The following is an 18688-nucleotide window of genomic DNA, read 5'->3' as shown; positions in this document are numbered from 1 at the left end:
CTCAGCAAATGACTCCTTGGTGCAGAAATTCATTAACATCAGTCCCATGTTGAAGCCTGTAGCATGAATGTCTGAGGGGGCTGGGTGACAGAGAGGAAGGAAAGAATGATGGAGCCAACATTTCAGCTTAAATCTTCTTAACATCAGTTTTAGTGATACAAAATGTCTGAGTGATGGAGTTTCAGAATCCAGCTCTGCTTTTTAGCTATTAAAGAACACTTAAGAAGGGCTAAGCTTCCAGAGGAAAGCTTGGAAATCGACACAAGCTCCTTAAGACAATCTCCGTAGCCCAGGATATTGAAGGGCTGGAAGAGGATAAATACGCCAGTGTATCTGCAGCAATATCACTGCTGTGACTAGGAGTGGCCTTTAATCTTTTTTTGCCAACTTTCAAGGCACTGCTGGGCTTCTGAGATCTACAGCTTCTATGAACTGGTGCTCTTTTCTTGGTCCTTCCCTCTTGACTCCATTGGGAGCAGCATTTGGCTAAGGAAATATGGTCCTTTTGCCCTTGTAATGGTCGCAGTGCAATGACCTGGTCTGTGAGAATAAGAGCACAAATGTGGCAGATTTGTAAGGGGATGTTTTAATAAACTAATAATCAGCTTCGCAGAAAGGCCCAGCTGGGATTCTCCATCTTGACTGATTAAGAAAATATTTCCTGAGGTTATGAAGTACATGCAGAGCTTCTCCAAAACTGCGAAAATTCTACTGAACTCTTCACCCTGATACTAAAGGTCTTGAGAGGTGGGGGGCGGGAGGTAGTCGTCAAGAGAAGTGTATCGAAGAGCCCTGACCAATAGAACATTTTAAAAACCAAGATCAACAAAAAGAGTGTTTACTGTTCAATACGTACCAATGATGGGAGATGGGGACTCTAAGAGCACAGCACCTGGTACCCACCAGGGCTCCATGAATATGGGTTGAAGAATGAATGAGAGGGTGAGTGAATTGTATCACTGGCTTAAACCTTTAGCTCATTTAACATGAACTTTCATTTCCTGGAGTAACGCATTGTATGTTTATAGGGGGAAATGATTTCCTTTCTTAACTTTACATTTAAAGATTAGGAACGCCTCCTAACCATCACATCTTTGTAAGTTCCTGTGCACACAGGCGACAACACACACAAAGCTACTTCCAACTTTTCCAATTTATTTCCTCAGATCTCTTCACCAGGTTTGGAGGAGCTCCTAACGCTGCCTAAAATCACCTCTGGGTAAAAGACTTTCTTATGTCATCCTGGAAGGACACCCTCACGTCATTGCTAACCTTTTACTTTATTTTCATCTGATCGGTGTCAAGGCCATTGATGCTAAGAAGGGTTAGTGAGGAGTTGGAGTTTTAGGGAACTATCCTAAAATAGAATGTGTTTGTATTAGTCAGCTTGGGCTGCTGAAAGGAAATACCATAGACTGGGTGGCTTAAAAACAGTCATTCATTATGTCACAATTCTGGAGGCTAGAAGTCCCAGATCACGTTCTGGCTGGATCGAGTTCTGGGGAGGTTCTCTTCCTCATTTGCAGATGGCCATCTACTCACTGTGTCCTCCCGTGGCAAAGAGACAGAGCTGTCTGCTGTCTCTTTTATAAGGGCACGAATCCTATCAGATCAGGGCCCCACCCCATGACCTCATTTCGCCTTCATTACTTCCAAAAAGGCCCTATCACCTACAGTCACATTGGAAATTGGGACTTCACATATAAATTTTAGGGAGACACAATTCAGTCTATAGTCATGACCTTTTATCTTATTGGAATAGTGTGAGTGTAATTCTTCCTGAAGGTGGAGAAATGGAATGTACGGCATCCCAATATCTTATACCTTCCAAGTCGTATTTGTGTGTGGCTTCTGGAAATTATCTTCATTTCCCTTCCTCATATTTAGTTTAGCTATCAGTTATGGCTCTAAGCCAATCTCTAGCTTCTAACACATGCTTTTTCTTCAGCCTCTTCTTTTTCTTCTTGCTGTCATCACCATTAAATTCACTAATTTTTAATATTAGAGTGTTTTTTTAAATATAATAGGACAAAACCCCTACTATTTGTACATTATGATACATGATGCCTGCACCATGTTTTGCAGTCTGCTGTATGCCTCCCTTTCATGGCCTGCAACTGCATCTTCCACCTTTGAAGCACCCTCCAGAATCCCAGGTCTGCATACTTCCCCTTGAGTGACCTCCTCCTCTGAACCCTGGTGTGACTGGCCCTCCCAAGCCCTACAACCTTCCCCTTCTCCACGTGAGCAGACGTGCAGGACGACAGAGCACCTCATCCACCAGGAGATCTCTGTGCAAGAAAGTAGGTGCTCAATAAATGCTTATAGAAGGAATGACACATCTGCTGGTCTGACATAATGGTCACTCTCAGAGCAGGTTGAAAAAAAAGATATAACTAGTTGACCGATATTTGGCATGTTGTTTTTAACCTGGCAAGAGCTGAATTAGGAATCAGAGGATCCGGTGTCGATTCTCAGCTATGCCCTTTTCTATCAGAGCAAGCAACCTTGCCTGAGGTTTACTTTAAAAGGTGTATCAATTCCTATCTTAAAACAATGTTAGGAGGATTATTACATGAGCTAATGTATCTGAATTCATCAGCAGAGTGCTGGATACAAAGCAGTTCTCAATACATGTAATTTCAGCCTGTCACAGGAGAACAATGCATGACTTCTTGATAATGTATTAATAGAAGCTTGCTGGACTGTTTACTACATTTTAGGTAAATTCTCCTTGATTGAAGTACACTGCTACAAAGTAAATTATGGTTCCTTCCTTACGAATTATAAAATAGCTCCTCTTAAAATGATTGCTTGAAAGGAATTTTGCAGACCAAAGATAATAGTAATTTCCCTTTTTTTAAAGAATAGCAGTAAAAAAAATATGTTAATCTTTTAAAACAATTCAAAAGACAGCGTTCAGGAACAATGTATTAAAGAAATAAAACAATAAATACAGTTTGGCACTTTAAACAACTATCAAAGTTATTTTAATCTGACCTGATTTTATTCTCCCAAATGTGGAACTTTATGTACATACTTGTGTGTATCCATATATAGATACCGGCACAAAGGCTAGTGTGAGGCTCAATGTACAACAAGCATTTCCATTAAAGTAAAACACAGAGTAAGTTTATCTACGGGAACCACGTTTATTTAACATTGTTCTGGAGACACTAGCCTATACAACTAGATGAAAGAAACAAGTATGACTTTTGAGGGAAAGGAAGTACAACTAGTATTATGTGTGTGATATATAATCGTATGCTTAGAACATAAAGTTACAAGTACTACAAAATTTTAAATGCATATAGATGTCTGGTATATAATTAATATACCAAGCTAAATAATTTTTGTATAATTAAAAATTAGTTGGAAGATATAATGAAAATATAGTAAGAGTGAAGTTAAAATACTTGGGAATTTACATTAAAAATGTGTCACCTGGGGCTTCCCTGGTGGCGCAGTGGTTGAGAGTCCGCCTGCCGATGCAGGGGACACGGGTTTGTGCCCCGGTCCGGGAAGATCCCACATGCCATGGAGCGGCTGGGCCCGTGAGCCATGGCCGCTGAGCCTGCACGTCCAGAGCCTGTGCTCCGCAACGGGAGAGGCCGCAACAGTGAGAGGCCCGCATACCACAAAAAAAAAATGTAACCTGTATGTGATTAAAATTTTTAAATGCATTAAGGGACACAAATGAACCATTTAATGAACAAAAGGCATGCCATGTTCTTGAGCAGAAATATGTAGTATCACAAAGATATCAATTCTCCTAAGTTAATCTGTAAAATAATGTGCATAAAACCTACAGGACTTTTGGAAGGAGAGAGGCAAATAAACAGGTTCCATTCTGTACAATAAAAAAATCGACAAGAAGGAAGAGTGAGAGTAGGAGTGGTTTTTATTTTGTTTGTTGTTGTGTGGTTTTTTTTTTGAGGACTTATCTGCTTTAAAACATTTTGTTTAATTTTTTTTATTTTGAACTTTTTATTTTATGCCGGCGTAGAGCCAATTAACAATGTTGTGATACTTTCAGGTGCACAGCAAAGTGACTCAGCCGTACAGGTACATGTATCCATTCTCTCCCCCAGATTCCAGACTTCCCTGGAGGTCCAGAGGTTAAGACTCCAGCTTCCATTGCAATGGGCACGGGTTCGGTTTCGATCCCTGGTTGGGGAACTAAGATCCCATGTGCCGCATGGTGCTGCCAATAACTAAAGAAAGAAAAAGAAAAAGAAAAGTTGAGCCCCACCAATGGATCATTGAAGAAATCAAAGAGGAAATCAAAAAATACCTAGAGACAAATGAAAACAAAAACACAATGATCCAAAATCTGTGGGACACAGCAAAAGCAGTTCTAAGAGGGAAGTTTATAGAAATACAATCTTACCTCAGGAAACAAGAAAAACTGCTATTAAAATGTATTGTAAGCTATAAGAATTAAGAGAATGTTGTGCTGTGTCTTGACTATACAGAATAATTAATGGCTCTAAATAGAAGTCCCGAAGTAGATTCGAACTTATGTTATAAAGGTAGCATTTCAAATCAATGGAGTAAACATGGCTTATTTTATACATGGCACTAGGGTATCTCGGCTACAATCTGAAAAAAATAAAGTATAATCTTTAGTGCATACTTTACATGAAAGAAACTTCAGATGAATCAAAAATTTAAATGTAATAATGGGAATACTAAAAGTAGTCGAAGTATACTGTGAGGAGATTTTGTATGACAGATTTTAATGGCGAGAGCCTTACTGAGTACGATAACAAAATCCAAACACAGAGAGATCCACACATTTGTTCACAACAATAAAAAAGCTTCTGAACTGCCAAGGGGGTGGAGGGAGAGAGGAACAGGGGAGTCGAGAGGCACCCAGTAAACAAGATCAGAAGGCAAGTAACAAAATGGAAGTAAAATTTGTGAATAGTGGTACAGAGAAACAATGAATTGCCTGAATATATAGAGATCTCTTGTAAATCAATAAGAGAAAAGACCAGTAACTGGTAGGAAAATGAGCAAAAGAGAAAAACAGAATATTTCTGCAAAGCCTCTTAAACATAAGGATGTTCAATACAACTGAGTCTGAATAGAAATGAAAAATACAACCAGATATTTTTCATCTACCGTAATCGCACCTAGCCTAAAAGTGAAAAACGTTTGATAGGGTGTTGGCCACGGGGGCTAGAAACACGTACCCCAGTCTTTGTAATGCTCTAGAAATGTAACAAAATGTAAGACACATCCTCTTTGTCCTCACAATTTCATTTCTAAGGATTTATACCCCAGATAGATCCCCTTAGGTGTGAAATGATGTATGTACAAAGATATTTATCACAGTATTATTTGAAATAGCAAAAGAGAGGACGTGACCCAAATGTGCTAAATAAATTCTCGTACCTCCAGACAATGAAAGACGATGCAGCCACTTAAAGAGAAAGAGGCGACTGGATGGGACCTGATGTGTTAGCAGCCCCCAAGGGATGTTGCAAAATAATAAAAGTAGGATGAAGGACGCTACAAATAGCAGAGAAGTGTGTAGTTATGTATGGCCCTGTCCACATATGGGATGCTCTGGGGGGCACGTGGAGACCTGTTGGCAGTGAGCCCGAGGGAGGGGACCTGCGTGGCTTGAGCCAGGAGTGAGAGGGAGACCACTTTCTGAATCTATAATATACACTATTGTTTTAAAAAATAAACAATGTTTAAAGCCCTTGACTTTGTTCTTTGCTTTAATGCAATCTTGAAGGGAGAAAAGAGCATTTAAAAGGCAAATAGTATTAGGGAGATATGGCCAGAGACCAGAAAAGTAAATGTTACCTATTCTGCTTCTCATCCACACAACTACATATTCAAAAAATAATATTTAAATGAGTTTTCTGCATAACAACTATATCCCTGTGACTGTAGGGAGATTGCCCCTCCTCTGCTGGCCTCAGTTCCTGCATTTTTATAATGAGATCATTGGACTGGATGCTCTGCAGGTTCCCTCCAGCTCCAGAATTCTATAAAACACTACCCATGTCTTTCCCTGAGGTCATTTTATTAACTTGCTTCAACATTAGCCCACAAATTAGGGATTACCAGCTGCTGACTACTGCTTGAAACTTCCTCTTCATTTAAATAAAATGGCTCCCTTACCAACCTTTCTCTTAAAGCCAAGCTTACAGTAACACACTCTATCGGTGTATCTTTTTTTACTAACAAAGCCTGTTTTCGTATACAACCCAATTTATACCATTGTCTGTTTTCTAAAAGCCAGTCTTCTTTCTGGTTCAAAGGATGCCTAACCGAAATTTAAAACATGGCAAACTTTACATCCAAAGGGGAGTAATGAAGTAGTTTCGCTTCACAGGTTTTCTTTTTAAGGCAAGACAATGCTCAGGAAAGAATTTTTCACTTCCAGTTAACAATCAGTTTGCAAAATCGTCCTCTGTTCTCTTTTCTGAAAGGCACCGGGGGCCTAGGATATGCTTCTCCACTGGACCAGAGGGGTTTCTAAAAAGTGGGTCTGTTTCCAGGGGCCGATTTAGCCAGTGGGTTTATCACCCGAAACCTCAGGCTCCTTTTCACTATTCCTGCTTGATCCTGACTTTTGATAATTTCCAGTAAAGCACTGTTGTCTTATTTTCTGCTTTAGTGACAAGCTTGAGGGAGAGTTTCTTAAGTCACTTGACCAAAATATATTTCGGAGCATGGAAAGAACATAGTTTGGTTTTTTTTTTCGTAAAAGGATTCAAAATCTTGTTCACTGACTTGTTAGTTGTGATGTAGTGACGTGACAAATTTCTCAGCCTGTTAGACGCTTTAATTTCTTTTTCACAAAATGTAAAGAATAACACCTACCTTGCAAGGTTTTTTGCAAAGATTATACAAAATACGTAGTACATAAAATAGATAATATATGTAACATGAAAAGTGTATATTATATATATATAGATGTCAATGAAAAAAATGTTGCCTGCCGTATCAGTAAACAAAGGATGTTGCAACCATCAAGCCATCACATTACAGCCACCCAGATGGTGCACCCTGAGGAGACTCAGGATGGAAACAGGATGCCCTCCATCTAGCAGTCAACTGCTACAGCCTCCCCTGATGGTGAACCCCGAGGGAACTCAAGATGAGAACACAGGATACGGGCCCACATAGCTGAGGTGCACATCAAAGGAATGATTTTTGTGAGCCCAGACTTCTGCATCTTCCCATACATAGAAAAACACTAAAAATGCATTAACTCGAGATGTCTGGTTTTCTTTAATTAACAGTAATCTTTCGATGTTCCGACTACCTGGTCTTTGTTGCAAAAACTCCTAAAGTTGATGGCTTCTCCCTCTCCTTTTTGGATCAGTCCCTCAGAGTGAGCTGAGAGGCTGTGTCCCGGCTTAAGTCCTCAGTTTTGCCCACCAAATAAAACATATTTCTCAACTTTGAGGTTATGCTTTTTTTTCAGTCAACATAATATATATGTTAAATATACATACGTATTATATATATACACAAATATACATATATATTAGTGTAGGGGGTAAAAACATGGACTTTTCCTTGTTATTTAACCACTCTGAACCTCAGTTTCCATTTCAGCAAAATAGGCATATTGTCAGGTCCTAAATCACAGTGTCGTCAGGAGGGCTAAACACACATAAAGCAGGTACCCACTGTCTGGCAAACAGTTAGGAGCTCAACAAATGTCCAATGGCAAGGCAGCCCTTGAGATACCAGCAGTCAGTACGTGGTGGGTATTATGATTATTGTTCATTTCTTTCAGGGGCAATCTGGAAACCCAGAGGCAGAGGCTTGGAGGAATCTTAGGGGTCCACACAATACACCCAGGAGGGAACAACACACGTCCCCTGAGTGGGGTTCAGGGAGCACCTCAGCAGTCCTGGAACTTCCTGCTCTCTCAGTTGGGAGGGTCTCAGGGCTGGGCTTTGTATTTTCAGAAGATGGCCCGGGCCTTCTTCAGAGAGGAGGAGGTGACGGACAGCATGATGATGGCTGATAAAGGTGTGGGTGATGAGCAGAGAGACAGCTCGTGCCAGAAGCAGCAATACTCCACCGGCGCCTGGCTCTGCGTCCTCACCTGTTCATTGATGACTAGGCTTTATCTAGTTTCAGGACTAGAGTAAAACACAACGATTCGAAAGAGAGTCACAGATGTAGAAAACAAACCTATGGTTACCGGGGGGGAAAGTGGGGAGGGGAGAGGGATGAGTTGGGAGATTGGGATTGACATATACTCAACACTACCTATAAAATAGAGAGCTAGTCAGGACCTACTGTATAGCGCAGGGAACTCTACTCTGTACTCTGTAATGACCTGTATGGGAAAATGATCTAAAAAAGAGTGGATTATATGTATTTGTATAACTGATTCACTTTGCTGTACACCTGGAACTAACACAACATTGTAAATCAACTAGACTCCAATAAAAATTAAAAACACACACACACAAGGATTCTCCAAAGATCTTATGTTTGGACCTGATTCCTAGATCTTCTTCTGGGAGCTGGGGGTGGGAGGAGAGAGAGTAAAGGAAAGAGTGGGGTGGGGGAGGGCATAGGGAAATGAGCGCTTCAGGATGGAAGCACTGAAGCACCACAAAAGGAGTTCCATGGATCCTGGAGAAATCCCCTCAAGTCCCCTCCAGGAGAACTTCAAAACTCAGGGCTGTCGATTCAGCGTATCTGAAAAAAACAGAGCAGATGGACGTCAGGATCCCCCGTTGGGATCCTGCAGCTCCATGGCTGAGGCCCCAGCAGTTTTGAGGGCAAACAGCTCACTCCAGAGTATTGATCCAGCCACCGCAATGAGCAATCTGCTTAAAAATAAAAAAGGTCTGTTTGAGAAATAGACCCACAGACACAGAAAACAAAATTACGGTTACCGAAGGGGAAAGGGTGAGGGGAGGGATAAATTAGGAGTTAGGGATTAACAGAGACACACAGATATATGATATATGTAAAATATATGAACAACAGGGTCCTACTGTACAGCACAGGGAACTATATTCAATATCTTGTAATAAACTATAATGAAAAAGAATCTGGAAAAGAATATATATATGTATGCATGTATACGTATGTATGTGTGTATGCATAACTGAATCACTTTGCTGTACACCTGAAACCACCAACAATGTAAATCAACCATTCTTCAAATTTAAAAAAAATAATAATAATTTAAAAATAATTTTAAAGTCTGTGTATGTACAGCAACCCTACCCCGTCAAGCCAGGAAGAGGAACAGCAGTAAGTGTAGACAGAGGCAGCCCACCTCATTGTCCGCAGCAACTCCAGACATGGCCAGAAGCCTTTTACTGCCTGAGAGTTTTAGCCTATAAGGGAGAAGCTTTTCAACTCAATTAGCATTTAATGGTCCTGATGCTCAATCACAGGGATCAGCTGTGAAGTTACTAAAGCCATTACAAGGGCTGGAGTTGCCAGTTGAGTTTGAAATGTCAGTGCCTTTCCCCTGACACCACCCCCCCCACCCCGCTTCTCACTGTCCCTCCCAATCAGAGGTCCTGATAATCTGGTAACCTTTCACAACAGCAGGGAGTCATCCTTCAGTCCAGGGATCAGGGACTTTGAAATATCCAGGGAGTCAATTACAGCTTGGCTCTGTCCCTGGGAAAATAAAGCAGCAACCGAGAGGTGGAAGGAATTGGGGTCCTGGGCAACGCGGGCATGTGAGCTCCAAGACTCCTTCTCCCAGATGGTGCCTGCACCCCACCAAAGTTGCCGATGAGACCACAGCCTGTAGGGCTAGAAAGAAGAGCCTGGGAAGACCCAGCTCTAGGTTGCTATAAGCAAAAGAGAATATGAATGGAGAATCGCCTAGAATTAGAGGAGGATTACAGGAATGTAACCCTTTGTATTCTAAAGATCTGAGAGTGAATTGGTAGGTAGGAAGGTAGGGCCTTGGCTAGCTGTTAATCAATACCCATTGGCCCTTTCTCTTTGCTGCATCCAGATTCCCTTCTACAACCCCCTTGCCTCTGGTGGGGCCCTGTGACGAGCCCCGACCGGTGCACCATGCGCAGAAGTGGCTCTGTCCTCTCTGGGCAGAAGAGGCAAAAGGCGTGAGTGCCTTCTCCAAGCTCCCTTCTTCCAGCGTGGGGCTCTGAGGACCTGAGGAAGGTGACACCACAATATGGAAGGACCCTGAGTCCCTCACATCTGCAAAGAACAGAGTCCCCCACTCCAACCCTAGCCAGTAAATCGAGCAAAAAATAAAACTTTAACCTGTATAGATGAAGAATGTCGCCTGTCCTGTCAGTCAACAAAGAGTGTTGCAGCCATCATCAGCTGTGGCAGCCGTCCCCGATGGTGCACCCGGCGGGGATTCAGGCTGGAGAAAAGCAGGATGCTGGCTGTAGATAGTTAAAATGCACATCAGAGGAATGATTCCAATGAGCCCAGACTCCTGCCTCTTCCCATACATAGAAAAATGCTAAATTCATTAACTTGAGATCTTTGGTTTTTCTTTAATTAACAGTAATCTTTTGATGTTCCGAGTACCTGGTTGTTTGGGGGGTTTTTGTTTTGTTTTGTTGTTTTGTTTTTGCAAAACTCTTATATGTCCTTGTTCCTCCCTTCCCTCTGCAGTGCAATCTCTCAGAGTGATCTGACGCTGCCTCCCGGGCTTAAGTCCTCAGCAAGTCCGCCAAAAAAAAAAAAGATTCTCAACTTTTAGTTGTGCATTTTTTTCAGTCAACACCTGCTAAGCCACTGAGATTTTAGGTTGTTTGTTAGTACAGCTACCATCAATTATCCTGACTGACAAAATGACATAATCAGAATTACAAACAAAAATATCCATCATATATATATATTTATAAACAACAAAATAACTGGATTAACTGTCCAATAAAGGGAGCTGGTTGAATAAAGGATGGTACATGATACAGCCATTAAGACGCATGCCTTTAAAATGATGCTGTTAACAAGAGGATACGATAAAAAGTGAACTTTTTTTTTATACTACAGAGTAGTAACCAAAAAGTAATTGTAAAATAATTTAAGTACTTTGCTTAGAGTTTTTGAAGGGGATTTATGGATCACAGATTTTTTTTTAAATTCTCCCTTTCCCTTCTTACCACAGCACTTGCTCCCACACTTCCTTCTTCAAATATTCTTGCACAAAATCCCCACCACTAGCTTACTTACCTCTAGCCTCCCCTTCCTTTTTTCGCCAATACTGTGCCCCAAAACTAAAGGAGAGTCCACCATGCAGAAAAGGAGGAGTAGGTGGAAGGAGGGCAAGACTGCTAACAGTCATACATCAGCAATGGTCACCCATAACCTCTGGCAAAAGGAACTTCATTTTTCTACATCTTTCCAGAGTCAGAATCGTGCTCACCTCTGGCCCAGGCTCAAAGGGAGTTCTTGTCATCAGAGAAAAATTAAGGAGTCCTCCACTGCCTGTGAAAGTAACTGAGGATGCTTTCTGATACATTGCAGGCAGGGAGAGAGAGCATGTTTAGCTTAGTCAAGGCCTCTTTCATGAAAAGAGGTCAAAGTTACATTAAAATGAAGAATCAAAGAGTTCTTTGATTTTTGAAAGAAATCATTAATTGCATGACTTTTGATCAGACTGCATGTCTTATCAAATCTGGAGCTCACACTTGCACGTGGATGTATAATACAGGAGTCCCCACGAGATTGCTCTTCCTCTGCAGTCCCACGTTTTTCTAATCACTTTGGCTGGTGACAGTGGTTTTTTTCCTCTACGTGAGTTGGATGGGTTGGGAATGTGCCACTTTGAAAAGAAGATGCCCTAACACCTGTCCATAGAAAAGGCAGAGTTCTGGCTACCTCAGCCCTCCCGTCCACTCTGGGCACCCACTCAGGGCTCCAGAATGATCCTGTTGGCTGGGCCTTCACAGTGGATAGGTGTGAATTAAATGACAAAGCTCTGGGCTGCGTCGGACGGGGGCAAATCACAGTGTCTGATAGGACAGGTATTTCGCCTGTTTTTAAATTTCTACACGATGGGGGATCCTTTTCTAGGCTGACCCATCTGGAAGTTGCTTTTCCCCCCAGGTATCAAATCTAGCCTCAACAGCACATGGGCCTCAGAGATGCCACAATCAGAGAGACCCCAGAATGAGAAAAAGGAGAGCGCTGTAAACCTGGATCTCAAGGGGGACAGAAGCAGCCATTCTGCAGACAGCATGAAAGGAAAGCACAGAAAATGACTCCACTTAAAACAGAAGTTTGAGCTACAACAGCTCCAGGGACTTGAATTCTCTCCAGTTAGTAAATACATAGTTTGCACCATCTTACCACAGAATAATCTGAGATAAGATGAGAGACAGGGCACTAAAGATCGACAAAATCTAGATTTTGAGTGAGGAGGTCTCTGAAATGGGCGAGAATAGAGACATTTGCACTCAATACAAAAAGCTGAGAGTTTTGTCCACCCTTGTGAGGAAGGTGAGTATTAAGAACCTCAGTAAAAATGACTTAGAGTCTTCAATTAATCCTTTTGTTGTCTTAGTAAAAGTGGAGGGAGATAAACAACCTTAGTAATCGTTAATATATCTGGATTATGGGTGTGTCATCGGCAATGATATTATAACCGTTCATGGAGTATTACAATGCGCTGGTCACTGTCAAGGGCACTTTCAAATATTGTGCTGCTCTGCCCGCGTGCACTGCAGTGTAGATGTGATGAGTCCCACTTCACAGAACATAAACTGAGACTCAGAGAGGATATATGATGCTTTATAACACCAAATACAGAAAAATTTAAAGAAAAAAATGTCCCGTAGTCAAATCAGTACTGTTATTTTAATCACTTTTTCTGCACTTGTATTATTAAAATTTTAACAAAATGAAATACTCCATCTAGTATTTTGTGCCCTGCTTTCATACTACATCTTCCCACCTTAAATATTCTTGGAGAAAATCATTTTTAATGAATGAACTGTTTTCCATTTTTTTTTTAACATCTTTATTGGAGTATAATTGCTTTACAATGGTGTGTTAGTTTCTGCTGTATAACAAAGTGAATCAACTATACGTATACATATATCCCCATATCTCCTCCCACATGCATCTCCCTCCCACCCGCCCTATCCCACCCCTCTAGGTGGTCACAGAGCACCGAGCTGATCTCCCTGTGCTATGCGGCTGCTTCCCACTAGCTATCTGTTTTACATTTGGTAGTGTATATAAGTCCATGCCACTCGCTCACTTCGTCTCAGCTTACGCTTACCCCTTCCCGTGTCCTCAAGTCCATTTTCTATGTCTGCATCTTTATTTTCCATTCTTAAGTTGGGCCATCAGTTATTTAACCAACCCCCTATTGTGGGATTTTTAGTTAGCTTCTAATATCTTTTCTATTACACTACTGGCTGAGATGAATATTCTTGACCATAAATCTTGTACATAAATTTGACTTTCACCTTAGGATAAGATCCTGAAAGCAAAATTACTGGCTCAAAGTGTACGAACATGTTAAGGCTGTTGATACACAAATTGCCCAGTTACCCTCCAGAAGGTTCGCACCAATTTCCATCTCCATGAGCAGCAGCAGATGAAAACGGCCTTTTCCTTACATCCTTAGCAGCCAAGTTTGTGCATTTTTAAAACTTGCTACCAATTAGATGAGCAAAATAAAATAGATTTATAACTTGCATTTCTTTGTTAGGTAGTGAAGTTGAACATCGTTCCATATTTATGGGGGATAAGCTTCTGTTCTATTGTGAATGCCCTGTCACATCTTCCACCCGTTTATCTCTCACTGTGTTGGAAGATGCTGGGAGGCAGAACCTTCTTCGGTGCCTGGTGTGGTTCTACTCCTGCTGATACAGAGTCCTCTCTCAGAGGAAGATGGTTGCTCCTTAGTCCTGAGAAATGTTAGCACCCCTGCAGCCTGCTGTGGGCCTGGAAGTGAGGTCTCGGTGGCTCTGGAGGAATTAAATTCAGGTCCCTGGATTTAGCAACTCGCCAGCAACCAGAACTGGTACTTCAGGACTAAATGACTCTGCAGTGTATCAGTTCTCATGAGCTTGACCTTCTTCCCACCTTTTCACGCAGTGACTGAATCAGGCCAAGCTGCGGTGGAGACGCAGCTTCGTCTCTCTTCTCCCGGGAGTAGGACTGAAAAGCCAGTACAGAGCAGATCATCCCTGCAGACACGCGCTGGGTGACCCTGGGGCACAGCAGGACGGTGCTCATCCTCACCCTTCCTGGAGGGTGGAGCCACGTTCCAAAAATAGATGCAGTGAGCACGAACCACGGGACAACCCAGGGGAACTTGACCTTAGCAGTTGGAACGAATAACCCCTCCTTTCTGCAAGTCACTGCTCACCCTGTGCCTCTCTCCATTGGTGAGTGGGTCCTTCTGGCTTGAAATCACTACTGGTGATTTACCACTGCTGGTGGTTTACATTGTTGTTTCCCCCACTAGAATGTCAAGTTCAGGGCATCTAGTTCCTCCGAGTGAAACTCTTTGTAGTTGCTACGGGTGAACGGATGAGTGAGTGATAAATGAACAAAACAATGTTTCCCTAGCACTTCCATGCTGTTTCTAAATGACAGATTTCCACAGCTCCGCCCCCCCCCCATACAACCACAGACTCTTTGAAGACATTTCTCTCTCTCCCCGTATGCCTGGCACAAAGGGGGATAAATGCTAATCAAGGGAATGAATGAACCAAACCTTATCTGGACCACCGTAACGCCTACTTGAGCGCATCTTTCTTGAAGTTCTTCCCTTAGGAGACGTGTAAACTGCAGCGGATTCTCCACCTGTTCCCCGTGGTCACTTGTGCTAGACGGAGCTTTGCAGTGCTCTGTGCCGGCCGTGGGCCGCTGGTGGAACACTGTGTGACGGCAGCCTGCACAGGACTTCGGAGATAATGAAACGTCTGTCTTCCCAGCCTGACGCTGCAGAAAACCACGCTTCCCAGAGAAGGAGAGAGATCCAGCTGGTCCACACCTGCATACACATTTGTTGACATGTGCAGATGACGGCAGGCTCTAGCAGGACCCACATCAGCCTAAATTCAAGAACTCGGGTGCCAGCCCTTGACAGCAGCTGAAGAAGCGTTTACAAGAGATGCGACCTCGAACCATACCCTAGGCTGAATCAGAGATGCTGTCAGAAGAAATAGGCCGTTGTGTCACTTTAACGAAGAGTTTGGCCACGAGAAACGTCCCCCGGAGCCCAGCACTGCGGGAGAGCCCTCACTCACAGAGCAGGGCAAGTGTCCCAGGCAGGGTCCCCCGCGCCTGGCACCCCATCAACCCAGCAGGAAGGTGCACCCGCCTACGCCCCAGACAACGGGAGCTCTCCCTTCCTGAATAATTGAGCTTCTCATCCAAAAGAGGTTCTCTTCCCACCCAAACATTAGAGCTTCTAAATATTTCAGGATCCCTGGGTTGTAGAGGGTCACTCGCCGCGCCCTTTGGTTAAATGAAGCCAACGTCAGCTGCTTCTGGGACGGCCTTGAACAAAACCATCAAGATGGAAAATCTCTGCTCCTTCCTCCCGTCACCCCCAGTCAAGCCTTTGCTGCTGCGTGCAGTGACCTGGCTGTTTTGTGAGCAGGTGAAAAGCACCTGCTGTGCGTGCAGTTCTGTGGTCCCTGCAAAGACGAGGTGGGTACGGGGGGCCCTCAACCATGCTGGCCTCTGCGGCCATCCCCAGGGCCCTTGATACGGGCTTCAGCACAGCACAGGCAGCCTCCGAAGGCCTGTGGGACCACTGGGAACGCTCCCACGACTCCAAGGCGAGCCCTGCCAACACCCAGCTGCACCAAGCTGACACTCCTTACCTTTTCCTGATTCCGTTCGCATACCCCCCCTCATACGCATTCTCAAAGCTTCCAAGGGGGTGACCCCACTTCTCTGCTACAACTCCACCCTGAAGGCAGCCCCCGCCTGACGGCACCGCCCGCCCCCGGCAGGGCAGCCCTGAGTAGCTGCCCCTCCACGTGGACTGTCCATTTCTGGGGCCCACGCCAGCCCGCCGAGGGGTGGAGACTCCAGGAGAACCACTGTCCACTGGCGCTGCCCCAGCATCACCACCGCCACTTGCATCCGCTCTGCATTTTCATCCTGTGTGCTTCCCCACCCCGGTCCCCTGCGTGGGTCCCCCGCTGCGTGTACACAAGCCTGTGCAGAGACACAGCACGGCCACCAAGTCTGAGCCTCGCCACTGACTTCTGTGCTCGGAGAGGCTGGAGGAAGCTGCTCCCCAGTCGGCTTCACCGCAGGGTCCTGGTACCCAGTCTGCCTCCATCAGGGAGGTGATGGGACCCCACGGAAGGATGCCCAGAAGCTCTCCCTGCCTGCGGGGTCTGGGGCTGTTAAGCTCTCTAATGCTGGGTCCTTCGGAGATAAAGTCTTCCGTCACCTGCCTGGGCACCCCATCCCCTCTGAAGATACAAACTAAACCTCCTCCAGGGGCTTGGCCCGGAGGGAGGGGCCGCCCAGGGTCAAAGCCCATCCCTCTCTCTGCCCACCTCTAGACCTGTGGGAAGGGCTCAGGCTAAACTCCCGATGCCTCCTCTCTCAAACCCTCAAATGATAAGAGAAGAGGTCTGTCTGTCCACCTTGCAGGGTCCTTACTCCGCCTGCCAGCAGGTGGCGTGGTCCTGGAGGTCCTTCTAAAACTGCCCGTCTCACTGTCTTAGCCTCGGAGCTACACACACCCAGGAAGGACCCCGGGTACACGGGCATCCCGTTACTCCCAGCTCCACTCCTGAGCTTCAGGGTTAGCTGACAGCAGAGGACGACCCATTTCAGGGATTTCTCATTTCCAAGGGCTCTTGAATGCAGAAAGAGTCCTAAGAGTCAAAGGAATTAACTCCACTGGTGAAGTTACGAGTCATCCGGCAAACACTTACAGCTGGAGCGCCAACTAGGCACCTCCCTAAATTTCACCACACAGACCTGCGGATCCAGGCTAGCCGGTGTGGTTCTCCTCAGGTTACTTGTGATACTGTTCATCTTGCAGTTAAAGACACAGCCTGAGGAAGACGGCTGCACCCAGACCATCAGGCAATCATGTTTCCCCATTGACCTACCCTCTTCCTCCCTCACTTTGGAAGCTTTAGCGAAACATGTTTCAATTCCCACTTTAAAATGAAATCATTAGCCTCTAAATAATTAACCTTGCATGGATAGGAGGGCAGGCAGTCTGCACACACACCTGTGCTGGTCGATCTGTCCAGTGAAAGGGAGAAGCAGAGTGTTCCCCAAGGGGCTTTCTCGGAGCTTCTGAGGCTGAATTTTGAGGATTGACGGGGTGTCCACGTTAGGAAGTGAAAGAGAGAGACGCCAGCGGCAGGAGAGGAGGGGAGAGACTCTCAGTGCTCCTCCTAGGTGGTGAGCTGTCGGAGCGGGTGGCATTCCTCCCTATCACGCCCATGAAACAGTAACACGGCACATGTCTCTGTGTCCTTTTCCTAACAATGAATTAGTTTTTAAAATATTTTAACTTTGTGTGTTGCTGTACAGGAGGGTCACTGAGTGATATATTTGAGACTAGGACCCCTAACTCCATGAATAGCAAAGTTAATATCTGATGTAGCCAGGAAGTTGCAAAGCCTCTTGGGACCCCAGGTACCCAAGATCACTGTGCACGGAAGATCCAGCTGCGCATTCGCTGCTCATCCACCTGCAGGCTCCCCTGTCCGTTGTTTACGTAGCCTCCTGTCTGTATGTTCCCTGTTGCAGCTCATGGTGCTTGGCTAACTGAGCCCGAAGCATGCAGAGCCCCTTCTGCTGGGTGCACAGAGCACTGATCCCAAGAGCTGCACCATGAAAATAGGATTCTAGGGTCAACAAAATGGGAAATCTTGCAGTTTACCCTCTTTCTAAGGCTCCACCGTACTTTTTGTTAGTAGAGCCTCTTAGATAACCTTTAAGAAAGACAGCTGGTTTTCTTTCCAAACTCACTAAACTTTTCCCATGATGAAATTTTTATTAATATCCTGCAGACTCGTGCTTCACAAAAACACTCAGGAAGTCTTTTCCAGAAGTGTATAGATCGTGTCTGCAACAGTAGTTCTTGCGCAAATGCAGCAGTGAACTTTGCATGACTGTTTCAAAGATGTTTAATTAAAGCCAAGGGCATGATTCCTAAAATGCAATTCAGTGAAGATAATTATACAAGGAAATAAACTAATATGGTTCCAGTAATTGGCCTCTGGCAGTCCAGTGAGAGGCATCTGTTTCATAGTGCCTACAGGGGTGGATGGGGCGGGGGACCTTGGATGGTCACTTCTAAACGGTACTCCTCTCCCGGACTTTGTAAGTACTAAACAGCCAACAATTCGAGGTTAGACTCTCAGAGGGAAATCAAAAGCACTGTTATCTTGCTTTAATAATTGAGGATAGGATCTACATGCTTTGGAGACGAGAAAAGCAAATGGCAGAGATGCCATCCAAGTAGGAAAATTGATGAGCTAATCAGTATTCTCACCGGAATGGAAGTCTCCATCCTCCTCTAGGACTGAGGCAGGGACGGACTTGCCTGAGGTCATATAGCGAGCTGGTAAGAGGAGCAAGTCAGACTTATCCAGTTCCCTGACTCTGTTCAGTGATTACTCACCCTACCAACGACCCAAAGACCTCAGCTCTTCTTGAATATTTTGAACTGAGTTGTGGGCTTGTAAGGTACCCAGAAGTTCTTTATGGTTTTGTTTTATTTTTATTAAGTAGC

This window comes from Lagenorhynchus albirostris, chromosome 21 (assembly GCF_949774975.1).
Source record: "Lagenorhynchus albirostris chromosome 21, mLagAlb1.1, whole genome shotgun sequence".
Lineage (NCBI taxonomy): Eukaryota > Metazoa > Chordata > Mammalia > Artiodactyla > Delphinidae > Lagenorhynchus > Lagenorhynchus albirostris.
Note: the sequence above shows the minus strand (reverse complement) of the source record.